An 18,607-nucleotide genomic window follows, 5' to 3' on the forward strand; every position below is an offset into this window, starting at 1 on the left:
TTTTCCAAAAGCTTTTGTTACACACCTGTAGTTCAGCTTGTCCTCAAACTGAGATCAGCTACTGAGCCTTTTGCAAGGACATCACAAGAGTCTCCGGTTTGCAAAAATCTTAATGTGATAGAAGAGCTGCAAGGTCCTAAGGAACAGCAGTAGCAGTAGTGTTGTCTTGGTTTAGTTTTGTCTGTGAACGTAAGCAAGTAGAGAACAGCCTCAGGTAATTCAAATCTGCTTTTAACTATGCTGAGCTGAAACCATGCTTGAAACCATTAATGTACTTGTTAACATTTGGAATAAATGAAAATTAGGATAGATTGCTGAGCTGGTAACTCTATATGATGCCTTTTGTCTCTGTATTATATTTTCATGGCATCTTGGTAGCAAAACACATGTATCCTCTCATAGATATTCAGTGCTGTGAAAGTCTTTTGCTTAACCTCAGGCTAAGGGGGCTTTCTTGATTACATGTAAGACTAAGCGCGTGCACTGGCACTTTCCTGAATCAGAACCATTGGCTGCGCACTGGTGCAAGATATACTTATGAAATCAGTAGGCTTGCTTGCTTAAATCAGGGCTTAAGTGCTGCAGTGGCTCTGCAACTGTAAAACTCCTTGTGCTTTGCAGAATTAAGACCTTAGGAAACAAGTTCTCTGAGCAACAAACACCTGTATAATTGGAGCCTTTATTTGCTATTGTCCAAAGAGAAAACAGGGATTAAATAAAAATGAAGATTCTGAACTGCCTCCCAGCAGGGTTACTCTGAAGAGACTGATGAGTAGTCACGATGACTGTAGGCTGCCTTGTGTTTCACATTTAGAAAACAGATTTATATCCAAATTATCTATCTTGGAGATAAGCAGCGCAGAAAACAAATTATTTGGAAAATGCTATTTTCTAAACTTCCTGTGCAAGAGCATGATGAATGCACTGATTTAATGGCATGATAGAAATACAGAGCAATAGACAATATTTTGAATCAAGATAATTTCAAATACACATAAAATATTTAGATTATACGCCAACAATTCAACATATAAACAAAGAATAATCAGTAATGATAGTTCTAAAAATTAAACTGTCAGTGGTCTAATGTCCAAGATCTTTATTAAAGTTAATCATTGATATCAGGATTGGTCAGTAAGGCTTTAGGGACCTTTGTGGGAACTACAGAAGCTGGCCCTTTTTCTCCACAGTAATAACCAGAGGGCCCAGGAGAAACCTATGGGGATGTCTACTAGGAAAGTTGGACACAGATGTTTCTTTGAAGAGAAAGATAATAATTTCTCCAAATGCAAACAGTATTAGATAAATCTCTGTTAATATAAGATAAAGCTCTGTTAATATAAAATATAGTTTGAAAGGCAGACACAGAAAAATCTGGTATTTTAAACACTTTTTAGGATGGAAAATAGGTTTCATGCAGGGACTGTATTGACTAACTAACTTGTTGAATTAAAATCAAGCAACCATGCTCTAGAATTTTGGTCTATTTGTTGACTTTGAATTGCTTTATTCTCATTGTGAAGCCTGCCAAGAATATATGCAGTAATTTTGAGTGGCATCAGGTTTCTGTGTTCTAGAGAATGTCCTGGGCTTGAGCCGTGTTTTCACAAACTTCATGAGTACCTGCTTCAAAGGTCTATGCTCGCCTCTGTTAGAAGAAGGCTGGTTAGCAAAGACGGTGATGAGCTGAATGATTGTCCTCAAGATAAGCAAGCGGCACTCAGCTAGCTCTTTGTTTGCTTAAATTGCTAACGACTGTAGGGGAATAGCACAAATAGCAAGATGAATTAAAAAAGGGAAAAGGCTTGAAACTGAATCTGTAATGGATGATATTTAGAGCAAACAATCCCCCAAAAGGTAGAGGTGATACAGTTCCTTAAACAGCTGCAGCTTTTCTGTGCTTAGATGCTTAACTTTGGTCAGTTGTTCTGAGAGATTAATAGAAGGAACAAAGTATGTGGCAAAAAATCTGTGTCTTTCACCTGTGTCAGAACTCTGTTATCTGCTCTTTCAGAGGCACTGCATTCATATGTCTTTGTCACTTCAAACTAGGAATGTTTTTCAGCTTTTTTACCTGGGTCTCTGTCCTAAGCCATCTTAAAATGAAGTAAAAGCAATAATATGGATTTGGAGAAGTTAGAAGTTCATGATATCTTTGTTTTTAGTCTGCACTGTCTTCCAATCAGCTTCCAGGGACAATGCATAGCATAATTTTAGCTATAAAATAATAAGCAATTCAGGTGTCTGATGCCATCAGAAACTACTCTCTGAGTTGTCACAGAGGTAGAGGAAGCTGTGATTCCTAAACTGTAGTCTATGCTTAATAGGGGCTGCTGAAATTGGACTGCTTTCAATTAGGGGTCTTTCTGTTGAAAATCCCATATGATTTTAGGAGACAACAAGTCTATGGTCTTCACTGGTGTTCTCTGGCGTAAAAGTATGGGGGAAGTGTGGGGGAGAGCAGCTTTTTTCTCTTTATCTTACTCCTTGTCTTAAAGCCATGGTTGATACATAGTCACAAATCAATTATTATTTCTTCCTGTGCTCTCTCATGGATCAATCCCAAGAGGAATTAATTTTTATCTTGATGCAAATCGTTGGTCATAAAATTTGCATTGATAATATCTGAACATGTACCGAGGGCTTTGGAATGGCAGGCTTCAATTACCTTCCCGCTGAATGTCATAGCTTTTAGACTTGAGACACCAGTCATACTACTCATCTTCAATGATATTACAAATAAGTTAGTAGTACTCAGGGGATTTATCAGCCTGACTTTATTTAATCACTCCATTTTCAGTTAACACAGTCACCCCAAACAGTGCATTTCCAGAGGATGATTAGATTGTTTCAGAGAGTTAAAGACTTTGGCCTCCTTTGCTCCCTCCCTCGTTTTACAATGCACAAGGAACCTTGTGCATTTTTGTAGGAACATAAAAAAGTCTAACACTTCTGCCCCCGTAATTTCCTTTACAGGACTTTAAACACTTTCCAGTTGTTCTTAAACGAATTAGTATGTATTGTATAGCCTATCCAGCACTTAAGACAACTTGGCATGGTTTCCAGTAGTTCCGGATGGACAACTACTTGTGTTTTCAGTCACAGAAAATGTTTTCCTTCCTACATACCTGATGAGGGAAAAGACTAACAAGGACTATTATAGGCTGAGATTTCAAAGCTCTTATGGAAGTAGATGCACAGCTCCCACAAATTTTAGCAAGAACCATGCTTCTAAGTCCTGTTTGGAAAGGCTGCGCTATAGTGTTTGCTATTTTAAAAGGTTTATGGTTTTTTCAGAGGCCAGCCTAAACGTTTTAACATTCCTTCCTGAATTACTTTAAAGCTTCTTTTGCTCCATGCCATAATATTATGCCTTTATTCTCCTGTTCTTTCAACTTTGGCCAAACTGTTAGAGAACACATGGATACTTCCTTTTTATTTGCTACCTAAATAATAAGAGCACTCATGTAAATTGCAGAGATTAATTTATTTTGTTTGTTTGTTTTTTGTTTGTTTGTGGGGTTTTGGACATGTTGGTTTTTGTGGATCCTCTTCTTAGGAGCTTAGTTGTTTTGTGTTTTGCAGAAGAATAGCCTGTATACTTGTCTCAAAACCAAAACTGCCATCATGACAATATAGACAAAACTGAATTTTGCTGTCCAGAATTTGAGGGATAGGCTCTAGCTGTCTTGACAAAAGAGAAGTTGGGAGAAGTCAGAGTGTAAAAAGATATGGAGAAGCATTGCGTCGGCATGCTCTTACCACAGCCAGGAAGTGGTGCCTCCCACCCTGCTCCTGAGCAGCTGCTGCCACTCTGCATGTAAAGTCTCCCCAACAGCAAAAGCAAAATGTTTTCCTCTTCAGGGTTTTGGTATAGGCAGCAAAGCAGGCAGCAGGTTTGGGATTGGTTTGTCCCCACCTTGTCCAGGAACACAGAGACACACAGACTACTTGATGTTGAGAAAATGCCTTGTCAGCTTGTGCCTAGAGCCACTCAAGGCTGTAGATTCCTGGAGTGATCTAAGAGCCTAGAACCTAAGATCTGCAATGTACAGGTCTCTCTCTCACACACAAAAACTTATGGCTTAAAATATTTTTAATGCCTGTATTATTCTGGAAACGTGAATCCGCAGTGCAGCTGTGATGAGATGGACACTTTCACCAGAATGAACACACTGGAAAATCTAGAAAGACTTAAATAGCAACTGTCCGGATGTTACAGTAGAAATAAATTGGAAGCTGATCATAAGATCTAAGTGGGTATTTAGAGTTAGTGTAAATAGAAATACCAAATTAAGCAAATAACATGTAATTTTGAGATGAATTGCTCTATGTGCCAAGCATAAAACTTTGTACTGACTATGCCCTGCATGATAACACGAGAATAGGGCAGACATTTGAAAACCTAAAATCACACGAGAAATTGCAAACCACAAAAAAGAATACTAAAAGTCACACGTGCAATATGATCATAAACAGAACTGCAGCATGGTTAAAGACAACTCTAGCTTAGAAAGAAGGTTTCCACTGACATATAACCTGAAGGCAAATCAGATCATACATCCAAATTTCAGCTATACTACATCCTGACTGAAGAAAACTTTAAAAATCACCTGTGTAAGCATGCCTAAATACAGGAAATATGAATGCTTATTCTAATTTTTGTGTTAGAATACACTGCTATTTCCCTGTGTCCTGCTTTGGTTCTGGAGTATGTCCGTATAAAATAAGTTGCATGGCTGTGGCTAAACCAGTTATCCAAACACATAAAGACAACAAATGGGACGACAATAATGGATTTCTGCTTTATCTGGGATTCATGACAAGTGCTGAACACGCATCCAGATGGGGAAATTATTTAGAGAAGACAAAAAAGACCCCAGAAAAGGAAACATGGAACTGTGTATCATCTTCATTTAACTAATGAAAGCCATAAGAATTAATAAGTGCACCAATCTGTTGGAATAAAATTGAGAAAAGAAACAGAGGTCTGCAAAATTTCCCCCACCATTGAATATGACATAACTAATTTTAAAATGAACAATGACTTCATTTTTGTTTTGCTCCACACTTCACTGATGTTGAATTAACCAATGCCTTAAAATAGTTTTCTCCATGTGAAGTCACTTTTAAAATTAGTGTTTGAATGAAGCATTTTAAGCTAGGAAGGAAATCACAAGTTTAAAAAGAAAAAAGCAAGACTTTACAAAAATGTTATGTGATGGTCTGCACTTTTGCTAGTAAAGAAAGCACTGATTCTTAAACATGACAAGGTTTGGGGATAAACCTGATTCTACAGGTACTGTGTATCTCTGTGATGGAAAGGAACGTAGCAGGGAACTTGTTCATGAATACAAGTGAGGTTTCAGCTGTTTTTACTGGATTTCCTTATTTACATAGACGAGACATTATAAACTAGTTGTTCCACCCAGACCCACACAGATCAGATATCCAGGTGTAGAGCTATAAAGTACAAGACTAATTTTAAATTTGAATATGGGACGGTTGCCTTCCTCATAATCTAATTTTAAGACCAAATCATTTCAGTTCAGCATTAGGGAAAGCTTTTTCCCTCCAAGCAACCCTCTGATTTTTCTTTTGTAATTTTATTGTAATTTTTGTGTTGTTTTGCTGTTTTTATTAAAAGATGGCCATGAGAAACAAAATTTCATGAGAACCCCAGCTTCCATTAAAAAGAAAAAAGGTGGCAGGGAAATAGGTGGAGTAAATCTGCTTCAAAATTCAGGATAATAATATTTAAAACACCTTATAATTCTTGTTCAGACACTGTTTTTTTCTTTTTTTTTTTAATATTTGGGACTGGAAACAGAATAACTTTTGCTGTTGTTGCTATGTCAGCAAATAAATTTTTTTCTAATATAATTTATTCCAGTAACATAACCAAAATAAACAATGACGGCAAAGTGACTTTTCACTGTCATTCTTTACACAGCCCTAATTAGGACTCTAAAAAATTGGGCTTGTGCATGTTTTTTGGTTGGCTGATGAACTGGAAAAATAGGGGAAAATGAATTCAGAATTAAATGAAAATGCAAAACTCAAATTTGGAGGAGCATAAAGGGCTGATTTAAAAGAACAAGAAGATCCACGTATTTTGGGTAAATGCATACATTGTATTCACTGACAATATTGACTGTGTTCTCAGGTTAATTATCACTCTTTGTTAACTTACTTATTTACATCAGTTTCAAATGAAATATTAAAATACTTTATCACCTCTCAAATAACTTTTTTTAACTTCTGATATACTTCCCTCTTTCCATTTCCAGCTGAAAATCATTTGGTCTGAATTAGAAACTCATTTCCGTTTCCAGGAACCAGATTTTTTGTTTGACAAATTCACTTATCACTGAACTTCTTGGCCATGTGGGGTCTTAAGACACTACCTCATTTGAATATCTAATCTTTACTTTATTATACATTAGCACTCCATCACACATTTAATTGTTAGATGCAAAAAAAAAAAAAAATCCAATGAAAAAACTCCACCTTACATAAAATTATGGTCCTGACTACTGTAAAGGTTGAGACAATACGGAGCTTCATACCTTCTTCTGTGGCTTGGGGTACTGTGACAGATTTAGACCATCTTGCATGTGCGAGAGCAGTACTTTGAGGGCCACAGCTTCTCCCCCGCTACCCCAGGTACCACATGATCTTGAATTGTGGAGCGCCGACTCTGCCGAAGGATGGAGGTGCCGCAACCCTGCCTTTTCCAACCAGCCTCCTTTTACAGGTAGAGATGGGGCTCCCTTTTGTGTGCTCTGTGCCACAATCCCGCTTCTTTGCTGTGCCCCAGTGGTTGGAAGCTTTACAGCTGCTGCCCACACTGACGTCCTTATGTACACGTATACAACTCCGGGCCCAGATGTCCCCTTACAGCATAACCTTGCCATGAAACTTCAAAGCTCAGGGAAACGCTTCCAGCTCAGGTGCCACCACCATCGGGGAACTTCTTCTCATGGAGTAACTCACCGCAAAGGCCACGGCAGGGCAGGATGGAGCGTGCCGCACTAAACGGAGGGCAGTCACCTTCGCAATTTCTTATTAGGCATCAGTGAGTCCCTCACCTGTGGCCAGTTCCCATCTTTGTCTAACTCAAAACTAATGGCCTTTGGGATACCTTCTGACCCGTCCCTCCCGTAAGCGGACACAGCCACGAGACGAACGCCGCCCGGCAGGCAGGAACGCCGCTGTCCGAGGCGGGGGCCGCGCCAGAGCCTTTCCCGGGCGCTCTGTGCCCCCTGCTGGCGGCGGCGGCCGGGCCGCCCGGGCCCTCCCGGCCCTGCCCGCCGGCCGCGGCCCCGGCAGAGCGCGGACGGGGGGCTCGGCACCCGCCTCTTCGGGGAGGCGAACGGAGCCGGGAGAGTGAGCCGAGAAAGGGAAGAAGTCCGAAGGAGGAAACAGAAGGAGTTCTGTGTCCGATATTTTCCATGCGCCCCAGATGCCACCTCTGGTATTCCTTAAACTCCCCTGGTTCCCCGCTGGCCTCCCTCCTGTGACCTCAAGTCCCTGTAACACAGTGGTAACTCAGTTCTTGCTACAGGGACCTACTCTGCCACTGCTGCACAGTTTCGCTGTACTGCTTCAGATGTTTTTCAGGCAGTAATATCCTTCCCCCCCCCGCCCCCCCCCCCCTTTCACAATACCTAACCTACAGTCTGCGTCCAGTATATTTTCCCCGATTTTCTACCAGGTCCTCAGGTGCAAAATCCACATGGTGATTGAAAGGGTGCTGGCCTGCATCAGCTATCTATTTATGTTCCTTAAGTTGATTAGGATTTTCTCTGGTTTGTTTTTATCTCAGTAGTTTTGTTTGGTTGTTGTCTACTTACTGGTTGGATGGCATCCAGAAAGTCATAAACTGTAATGTCTTTTTGGATTACAGATGGTAAGACATATATTTTATTTACTCTATTATTTTCAGCAAATATTAGTGTTGTCTGCAATAAATGAACCTGAACAAGAGAAAAGAGTTAGCTTGTATCCACTACTTCTAATTTCTTCCAGGTAGACAAAACAAGTCTATCAGTCTGTGCCTTAACAAAGAAGTAATCTTCAAATACTTTTGGAACATGTACTCAACACCATACCAGGCAGAAAATACACAGCCTGATTTTCATTGACACAAAAGGCAATTTATAAAGCTCAGGAAGCCTTGCAAGGATTAAAGCAGATGTCTGCACCCACTTAGAGCTTTCTTTCCGCACCAGTGTTGTGTAACTGAATAGTTGTTCAGGACTTGCTGCTGCTGAACTGGGTAAGTGTGCCACACCTAACACCTTACTCAGGGCAAAACTATGTAGATCGAATGTTTGCATAAAGATGCATGTATTTGCTTTGGTGGCAACCATTTTCATGTTTGCAGCCCTTCACTTTGAGTCTCAGAAAGCATGCTGACGGCGAGCTATAAAGAGACCCTGTGATTTATTCTCTTGTGGTGGTCTCAACATTTTGTCCTCTTTTCCTTCCACAAATTGCATTGATCTAAACTGTTATTGATACAGAAGCCATCCAAATACAAAAACACACCCTACTATTTTAAAGTGTGATGTTGAATGAAGTTGAAATTGGCTAAACTGTAAAGGATCATTTGGTATAATTAGACAAAGATATATAATATATACAGAGACATTTCTTTAGGTAACTGAGTAAAAATCACGAGTTTAAGGACTTATTTTCCTCTTTAATCTTCATGATTATTGATTTTATATTCAAGTGGACACAATGAAAGAAAGGGATTCACTCCCTGAAATGGATGAATCAGTCTCTGAGAAAGGATCAGGTTGTCTCAGCTGAACTCCCTAGTGAAATGGGAATAAATATGTTTTTAATGGAAATGCTGAAGTCCAGAGCACGTGTCTGCCATAGCCCTACCAACTCCGGGGAGTAAAGATATATGACCGGTCTTGAGTTTGAATTCCTTCTTCTTCCAAGCCATATTTGGGGAGCTTTTTAGAAATAGGAGGGCTAAACCACAGAAAAGAAGATTCCATTAGTGTTAAAATTACAGAGACTGTACCACAAGGATAGGGCAACTCTGGAGAGTAAAGCAGAGATAGGACAGAAACCTGACAGTATTTATTGAGGTAAAGCTTACAACAAGAGAAATGTGATAAAAACTTGAAGGTGTAGTTGCAATCTTTCTTCTTGTAAGGTGTCTGTAGGTGTGAACTTCTTTGCCTGCTTTAACTTTCCTTTCCTTCATGCTCAAGGGGTGCAGTTCTTCTACGTTCTTCTATGAAGTTTAACACAGGCAAGTGCCAGATTCTGCACCTGGGATAGGGCAAACCTGGTTGTGTGTATAGATTAAGGAACAAGAGGCTGGAGAGCAGTGCTGCAGAAAGGAACCTGGGAGTCCTGGCTGATGGCAAGTTGAATATGATTCTATTTCAGGTAGTAGTGACAATGAGGAGGGAGGACCATAAACATGTTCCCCGTAAGACCTTTGGGACTTACCTGTAGAAATCCTGAGGATGAAGAGACCTCAAGTCAGTTTAAAAGAAGACAGCAGCAAAAATCTATCAAGCAAGAGACAGTGAGACCCATTCTTGAACATGGGCAATAGAGTAAATGTGACTCTTTGAGAAAGCAATATTTATTGTATCCTGGGGTAGAGAAGGTACATAGAAGGGTGTCTTCTCAATCTCTTAGATTACATGCAAAATTTAACTATGACTGACTGAGCTTTTACACATCCCTGGGAGTGTGAGGTCTTGGGGCCTCTGAACTACTATAAGCAGCAGGTCAGGAGATCCAGGTTCTGGGGCCAAAATTCACTCCAGCACTTAGGTATTTCCTTTCCACCCATAGCACTACTTTAGAAACGTAAGGAACACTGAAAATAGCAGAATCTCTATTGGAGTTAGGCCTCTGTTGCACTTGCACATTTAAGACTCTTCTACAATATGACTTTTCCTCCCCCTTTTCTTCTTTGTCCTCTGACTTTTCATTTTCTTCTCCATTTATTGCCTGTCCCTCTTCATTCTCATTCCACATACACAGACCCTGTTCTTAATGCTATTAATCAGTTATTGTCACAACTCCCTTCCTTCCTTGTTTATTACTCATTTTAGATCATCCATTGTACTTACAAAGTAGATCTGTGGTAGACCCATTAGTGAAACCTGTGTGCCTCTTTAAGACCCAAGCTAGTTTTTAACTACACACTCAGTGTTTCCTCCTCCTTATTTTGCTCTCCCACATCAAAAGAAAACCCCAAGTAAATAATACAGGTATGCCCTTGCTCTTTTGTTTTCGGAGTTCTTTCTCTTTTCTTGTTTGGTTTCTCTTTGATTTTTCAGGTGTTGTCAAAATCTGAAGGTGTTGCCGATGTATTCCATCTCCAAGTTACATACAACCTTCATGATAAACAACCAGAGAATGGCATATCAGGGTAATAATTGCATTTTCCTTGGTATATGAGGAGCTGGGTGGTCTCCAGCTCAAAGCTGGGTCAGGGCATACTTGGGATGAAATTTTTTCATAAATACTCATTGAGGGATTAGCTGGTATATAATAATAAAAAGTAGGGCAGGAAGGGATCGTCAAAGATCATCTCCTTGGCTCAAGCCAAGATCAGTTTATAATTAAACCACCTCTGAAAGATGTTTATCTTATTTCCTTTTAAGAAGCCCCAACAATGGAGATTCCACAGGTCCTTTAAAGTTTCTGATGCTTAACTATTCTTTCCTTAGAAATTGGTCCTAATGTCTAACCTGACCCAGACTGAAATTTTAGCCCTTCACTACTTATCCAGTGCTTCTGTCTCTTCTTGTAGCAACCTTTTGCCTATTTGAAAACTGATATTGCATTCCCTCTGATTACTCTTCTCCAGGAAATTTTTCACAATCTCCTTCTGTAGACTTCAAGGGGGTTTTCTGCTGTATTTATGTGCTTCATGGAGGTGGAAATCTGCTTTGCAACTACCATTGCTGATGTAAAATAGGAATGACAGTAAGGGGTAAAGGAGATTAGGAAAACTCCTCATCCTTCAGTGGGTCCATAGCTTTCCCAAAGTGCAGTGTTCATTACTAGACACATTCTTTTAACTGAGATCTCACCAGTACTAACTGGAGTTAATAGATGACTTCATGAGTGAGATATGAAACTCTTTTTCACATACTCCAATGTAACATTTTGTTTTCCTAGAACTACAACACTGTTGACTGATTTCATTCTAATGTAAGAGATTTTTTATCAGTTTACTGTAAAGTAAGACTATCATAATTTATTTTGCATTCTTTCCTCTGCGGTTTTTCTAATAATGCTGGCAATAAGGCTTATAATGACAGCTGAAACGTGGAGGTTCTGTTTTGCTGCTTGCAAAACACAATTCTGCATATGCATATGGTACGCTAACAGGAAATTACTTTAAACATGGTACAGGTAGCTTGCAAGTTATAGCAGGTAATGAATCCCTTTCTGTTTGAAAGGCAGACAGAATTTTTCCAAGTAACACATCAACAGATGGAAAAGATTTCTCTAAAGAAAAAACACTTTTTAAAACTTTATCACCTTTTTCTGATTCTGCATTCTGCTCTTTGACACTCTCTTATGCTTCCATTAAGTGGCAATTTTAAAAGCATCCTTCCCATGAAGTATTTCTTCAGCAAAACCCAGGTTTACTAGTGGGCCACAGTTTCCTTGCAGTGCAGCCCTTGGGGTCATTCTGGAATGTCAGCTCTGCTCAGTATCAGTGAAATTCTCTGTAACTCTGTGATGTGACAGTTGCATGGGAGAAATGGCTAAAGACAAGTATGTCTTTTGAAATATGTCTTCCATGCCCAGCAGTGCAGTTTGATTTTTAGTATTTTATAGATGCTTTTTATATATACATGCATGGAAACACATACACTTGTATATGCACACTTGAAAGCGCATTGTTTAGTGAATTCTCATTTTGCTATCAGGCTAACATGAGAAAATGAATGCTGTCCTATATTCAGGCTTCAGTCCACAATCAGTATGTACATTGATATATATCACCAATGTAATCTCTCCAGAAGGTAAATCCTCTGAACTCCTACGTGTCATGCTATGAGGAATCATGCTACAAAACACCCTACTGGGAAACAAGTTGTAGCACCTCGAGGAGCTGGAGTGGTTGCACCTGCCTTGTGAAACAGTAAGTCAACTGCTGCTCTCTGAGTGTAATGAGTTGTTCTGACAAGCTTAAAAAAAAAAAGAAGCATCAAACTATATTTAAGAAGGAAGTGTTTCCCCTCCCCCTCCCATAACCCCTTCAGTGCTACCTGCTGCACACTTCTTGAGAAGTGGGCTAGGCTAGGGATTTTTCTTGGCTATAGATACTTCTTTTGATTTGAATTCTCTTTGCTAAGATCAAAAGAAAAGAGGATTTCCTAGTGGTAGGAATGGGGTGGGCAGAGCAGTCCACATCTTGTGTAAAGGTTAATGGGGCTTTTAGGGTGAGAGAGGGAGTGTCACAAGGGATCTGTGGTTACTTGGGAGCAATGGGTTGGTGTGAGGGCAGGGATGGTCCCAGGCTCACTTGCAGGACAGTCTGTGGTGCTCCAGGCAACACTCATGGGAAAGTGAAATTACCTAAAGTACCACACGCCATTCATGAAGAGAGATGGTGAAGGCAAACACAAACGGAAGAGGAGTTTGTAAAGGACATCTCTGTATCTTATAGGTGATTTGTATCTGCAGAGTCAGAATGATCACCTGGAGCAATACAAATCTGTGGCAGATGGATTTACAATTTGTACTTGAAACACAGGCCTGATTCTTCTTACTTTGCATGCATGTCAAAGCACTTCCTCATGTAGAATTACTCAACATTTACAAGTCAGGTGTGATTCAAGCTCTGCATAGATCAGTGGCTTAATTTAAATTATCAGCAACTCTGACAAAGCAGCATTAGAGTCAGCAAGAAATGACAATGGCCTGTTTAATCAATAAAACAACCCAGACTTGGCCTGCTAGTCTAGATGAAATTGAAAAAGAAATGAATGCATATTGAAAAAGAAATGAATGTGTTAATTCCGGGGGAGGAAAAAGTATATAAACACTTGGCATAATTTTGCTTTTAACTATGATGCAGAAGTAAAGAGGATGCCTTGGACAGTAGAGGGCACTGTGACCTCAAAAATAAGCTTCAAACTAGGCTTTAGTCGTACCTGTTTGTGAGCACAGTTGATGGGACACAGACAAATGCCGTATTCCAAGTGAAAATGTGCTCTATTTGTTTCATAGTAGTTCAGGAGACTAGAGAGGCAATGTGAAAAAGCAAGGGGAGGGGAACACAATGATAGGTAGTGTAAAGCCACGATGCCTACAAATACTCACTTGGAAAATTGAAAGAAAGGGATGAATTCCATCAAGTTGCTTGACACTGTGGTACATCTTTATGTTTAGGGAAGATAATCTTTAAAGCTTGATTTGAGTGTTATTGTTAACAAGGTTTAAGAATGTATCATGAAAGCACACAAGTATTCAGGATCATGCTTTGAGACAGATTATCAAAAATTGAAAATGTGAGGAAGAAGATGAGAAGATGTAACTGCTGTTGCAAGTCACCAACAAGGACAATGTCCTATTTTTAGTTTTGTATGGGTATAAATTAAAGGGTTTGTAGCATCAGCAACATTTTCTTCTCTTGATAAGGTACCTAGCAAAAAGACAAGATTTATCAAGAAAGGACGCCCTGCAGCCCTTGAAGTGACCATGTTAGTCACTTCAGTTTGTCAGAAAGAATTCACCTTTTCTCAGTCATATAAAACAAGCAAACAGCATTCCCAAGGCACAGCTTTGTTTGTCATTTAAGGGGTGTTCACTGTGTAGGATTATCTTGCCTTCAGTCTGGTCTTCCATTTTGCTTAGTTTGCCAGAGGTACTTTCTACTGCTGTTTTAATTTGCCTGTTCTCTACCTTCACTAACCAGGGCAGCATAGCACATACTGAAATCCCCACCAAAATGCGTGTCAGGTTAAGCAAAGCGTGAAACAGAAATAAACTTGTTAACATCTGAACAGGCAAGCTTAGACTGCTGCTGTTTCTGATATAGTTTGTATTACACAGTGGTCCGCAAGCTTCTCTCACTCTTGCCAAAACAGATGTGCCAGTAAATCTCCATCAGTGTAGATTTATTGACTTTGATATGGCAACATATTTCAAGAGCCCTACTGTTTCTTACATCTGGTTGCTCTGCCAGTTGGTCACCGAAAAGCTAATCTGTGAGCACTTCCAGATCATTGCTTTTCTCCTCTTTCTATTCTAAGTCCATTGCTGGCCCTCCCATATTTCCACTATAAATGGTGTCCATATTCTCAATCTCACAGAGATTTCGTCTGCCATGAAAAGTAACTCAGTCCATGTTAATATGGTCCTGTTCTGTTGTTATCACTTAGCTCCTGCTTGTCACTGCAGGACTGCTACTTAGAGACACAGCAGATAAACACTAACTCCACAAAACATTAAGTAAAACCACAGTGGCTAGTAAATCAAGTTAGGGGGAACTGGATCCATCACTTCTGCTTGTAACAGTGAGTTCTGGGGTCCTCAGATAACTTACTCTACAATTTTCTCCTGCAAAGAAAAGCATAATGAGATGCAGTTGCTGTGGCTGTGAATCATGGCATCTATGCCAAATTAGCATGACTACTCACAGTGGCCAAATGCCACACGATGAGAATGTAGAGTGTGCAGCAAGAGATCTTCATTTTGAAAGCTGTAAGGAGATTATGTTATGCAGAGGAGTTAAAAGTCCTCAGGACAGTGAAGAATTACAGAAACATTCCAGGCCTCAGTTGGGAGGAAATGATCACACTCCATGCTTTAGGAGGGGGCATTGGCAAATCTCACAAATCAGCTGCTCAATAGGACAAGTGAATGGCTGTGCTGCTTTCATCATTCTGTCTACAGCAAGGAAGAAGGGCAACTGGAGATATGTTAATCCTAAAGGTTCCCAGTGTAGCCTAAATTTTTTTCCTGCTAGTCATAGTATCTATTGTCCTTTTTTCTTTAGTTATTATTTTTTCAGAGCTGCAGGGAAGCATTTAAGGTAGCATGAATATATGGTACTGGAAACCAAAAGCCAAGAAATCTGAAAAAGTCTGGTGGAGACTAATTAGGTTTTGTGACTCACCAATGTTCTTCAGTGTTATTCTGGCAGCAGGAACTTTGAGATTTACAATCACTGTCATAGAAATGAAGGAAGTAATTTCTTTGTCAAAGAAAGAAGGGCCTTCAGGACCTCTCCTTGTAAATATGTGATTTTTTTTGTTGTTCTTTTTGCCAGGGTAGGCAAGCTGGGTAAATTGTTCTTATTTGTTTCTAGTAGAAACAAATTTTTGCTTGTTTGAGCAGTTAGCCATACTGACACAGATGTTCCAGTTCTATATAGTTTTTCATATATATAGTTGAAATGCCACTGCAACTATAAAAGTGAGAGAAGACACATATGAACACAGATGTGCAAGTAGAGATCAGATTGCTGTATAAATAACTCACCAGAAGCATATTTTTCCCTCTTCAGGATGTAGGCAATGTATGTTTAAAGGGGTTGACTCCAAGGGGAATAGTGATATCCTGCAGAAAGTGAACTGGTCCAACAATGCTGTTAAATAGGACAAGGTACACACTATAATAGTTTGCCACCGCATTCCACTGTTTTTTTTTTCTGCCAGATTCCTCCAAGGGCAATCCTGCATTTTTACTTCTGCCTTAAGAGATTTCTTTGCCTTCTGCACTTCTATTCGGCTTGGTCTTCACAAGAAGAGGTCCCAACTATTTCTGTTCTCATAAAGTTCTTTCTGTAAGTAAGAGTTTGTCTGCTTGGTTTTGACTGAAGCTCAATCAGTATTAATAATGAGTTAAGTCAGATATGGCCATATAGTGTGGAGCTCAAAACCCTCTAACTTCCCAGCTAGTTACCTGGGGCTCTGAGCTCCACATTGCTGCAGCTCTGTTGCTGTCAGCACTCAAAATGACTAGTTTAATGCTAGGTTGAGCACATCTAACCATGCAGCAGCCAGAGAACTGTTTGGTGAAGCGACATACTTTCCGAAACATGTTAACCTTGGATTAAATAAACCAAGGAAAAAGAGCCTGAAGTTCCCTAACTTGCTACAATGCAGTCCTGCTATTATTAAGTCTGCTGCTGAATGTGTGAAAGTGTGTGGGATCAACACAAACTTCACAGAAGCAAAGCCCCATGGTAGGTGGCAAAGGCAGCTTTGTCAGAAAATCTGCAGAATATGCTCTGAGGCTGTGCCGCTGGAACAAAGCAGAGAAGTACAAGAAACATCATTACAGACTGAAAAAAGGAATCTCTACAGGCACTCTTATTCGGATCTCCTTGGGAGAGAGAAGGGGTTAGTAGTGGTAATAAACTGTAAAGTAAAGGTCTCACTTGAGGCAAGAGGAAGAGAGAGAACTGGTGTCAAGAAACAGTACAGAAGATGAGAATGAGTGGAAGAAAAGAAAGCAAGCTCTGGACTGTTTGATAATGAGGTGTGCCTGTCCAGTGTCCTGAGGAATGAATAATGTTAGAGAATATATAGGAACTGCCAAGGCCAGTGCGTTTCACTTGCAGGGTCTCATTCCTGAGGACTGTGAGTTATCTTCGCTGACAGTGTGCCACAATCACTATCCAGCTAAGGTTGCTGATATCTATCAGAGTGGTTTGGAAATACGAAGAGACAGTCCAGTGATCATGGAAAATGTGCGAGCAAAGAGGCAGAGAAGATCTAGAAGAGATAGAGAAGAATGTTGTGTTCCACGATGTGCCTTGTCCTGGGACAGTAGAAAACTGTGAAGCAACAGCTTATGGATTTTGCACTCCCTGGACAAAAGGAGTTAAGATAAACTGATTAAGATGATGTCTCTCCTGTGGACTTAACATATATCCTTCAACATCCTTGAGAGTTAAGAGAAATTCAATTTATTTTCAGAGATATATTTCCTTCTTCCCCTTCCTTTTTGTTATAAACAGTAAGGTCTGTGCTGATTTATTGGAATTACTCCTTTGGCTGTGATGTGCAGGATTAGTAATGAGCTACTCTGTCTGAAACGTGATGTTAGATATTAAACATAGCACTTCTGGAAAAAATATGCAATTCCTGTGATGATATAAACCCGAGGTTTATTTCTTACGACTTGTGTCTTACAGACTGAAACGTGTCATTTTGTTTTTAGAGGTGTACCGTTCTACTGCAGCTCTTTTGAAGTAGTGTTGATGGTGTTCTATAGCATTTCATAGTTGCTGAATATGGGCACCTTCACATTTAAGAATGTCACGTTCTATTTTTCCATACTTATAGTAACTTTTAAAACCTTTAGAGTTGTTTAGTAGTACTTGCCTTTGTAATCAGATTCTGTGGGTGGTACCCTTTGAAATAAATTGCCTGAAGAGCTTTAATAAAAGGAAACAGCCTGAAGGTAATTGGTTTGCTGAAGGCTGGAGCAGGCCCAGTTAACCTCAATGGTTGAGCCATCCCACAGCGATTATTTGAACCTTAATAATATCAACCCTTCAAGTTTCTAAGTGTTCCATGACTCTACTGGTTTTGGCAAAAATTGAAAATAGGTCTCAGGAGCTAAAAATCAGCAGAACATATCATACTGCTCTTTTTCTATGTCGGTTACATTAAAAACTCTATCTGGAGCCTGTACCCTTCAATCACTCAGACAGCAACAATAGACTCCTTTGGTTACTAAATTTACGACAAGGCTACTTGATTAAAATCAAATATAAAAAAGAGCAGACTGTGGAACTCTTTCTCTTGAAAAGCAGGTGGGAAAAATAGCATGTATTCTTCAAACACTTGAAGTGTCTTCCCTTTAATAAGCACAGATAAATGTTTCTTGCAATATGAAATTGGTACATGTAATTCACACTGGAAGAAGGGCCTACGTACTCAGGAGACTGGCTGTTTTATATGAAAAATACTATTTCTTCCTTGCTCACCTTTTGAGATCAATGTAAGACATGCCCTTTGCAATTATCTCCCCAAAAGAGCTAGTGAAGGGCTATTTTCCCTCAGTGAGGAAAGACAAGTGGAGCCAAGAGACACACAGGCCCTCTGTCAGCCCCACAGGTATTTGTTTAGTACCTTTACAGGTTTGTATCTTTACACCCTTATTGTGGTGTAAACAGCCTTCCTACTACCACAAAGACACAAAAGCCATCCTGTCCTTACACATTCATTACCTCGGTAGGTATAAAACTATATATATATTATTGAACAATTTTTTATATACTATCTTAGTACAGTATTTGCCACATAAGGCTCAAACCATGTGTTTCACAGGCTAGGATTCATAAAAGTAACTAGGAAAAAGAGATGAAAAGAAAGAGGTGGTAAACATTTTAGAAAGATACCTACATCTGTTATGACAGAGAAAAAATATGGAAAAGCCAGGAAAAAGAAGCAGAGAGTTTCAAACGTAGAAAACTTGAGAGCAGAACCAAAGAGAGAAATAAAGAGAGCAGAGGGATAAAGAAAAGCCTGAAGACAGCAATGATGAGCATCTAGGAGGCAGGGAATAGGTACCATCAAGAAAGGACTTCCAGGGGACAAAAAGAAGATGTTAGGGAGGAAAGAATGAAATGGATCTGCTT

General features: G+C 39.7%; 1 long non-coding RNA gene across 1 annotated transcript; it reads left to right on the forward strand.

Annotated features, from left to right (window-relative positions):
• The first annotated feature begins 8,014 nt into the window (after positions 1 to 8,014).
• LOC113992118 lies at positions 8,015 to 17,196 on the forward strand. The gene is made up of 4 exons (XR_005564793.1): positions 8,015 to 8,281; positions 9,237 to 10,417; positions 12,027 to 12,148; positions 15,672 to 17,196. It is a non-coding gene; the product is annotated as an uncharacterized LOC113992118 (long non-coding RNA).
• The last annotated feature ends 1,411 nt before the right edge of the window (positions 17,197 to 18,607 follow it).

Source organism: Pipra filicauda, unplaced genomic scaffold, assembly GCF_003945595.2.
Source record: "Pipra filicauda isolate LSUMZ 115617 unplaced genomic scaffold, ASM394559v2 scaffold363_size724302_pilon, whole genome shotgun sequence".
Taxonomy (NCBI): Eukaryota; Metazoa; Chordata; class Aves; order Passeriformes; family Pipridae; genus Pipra; species Pipra filicauda.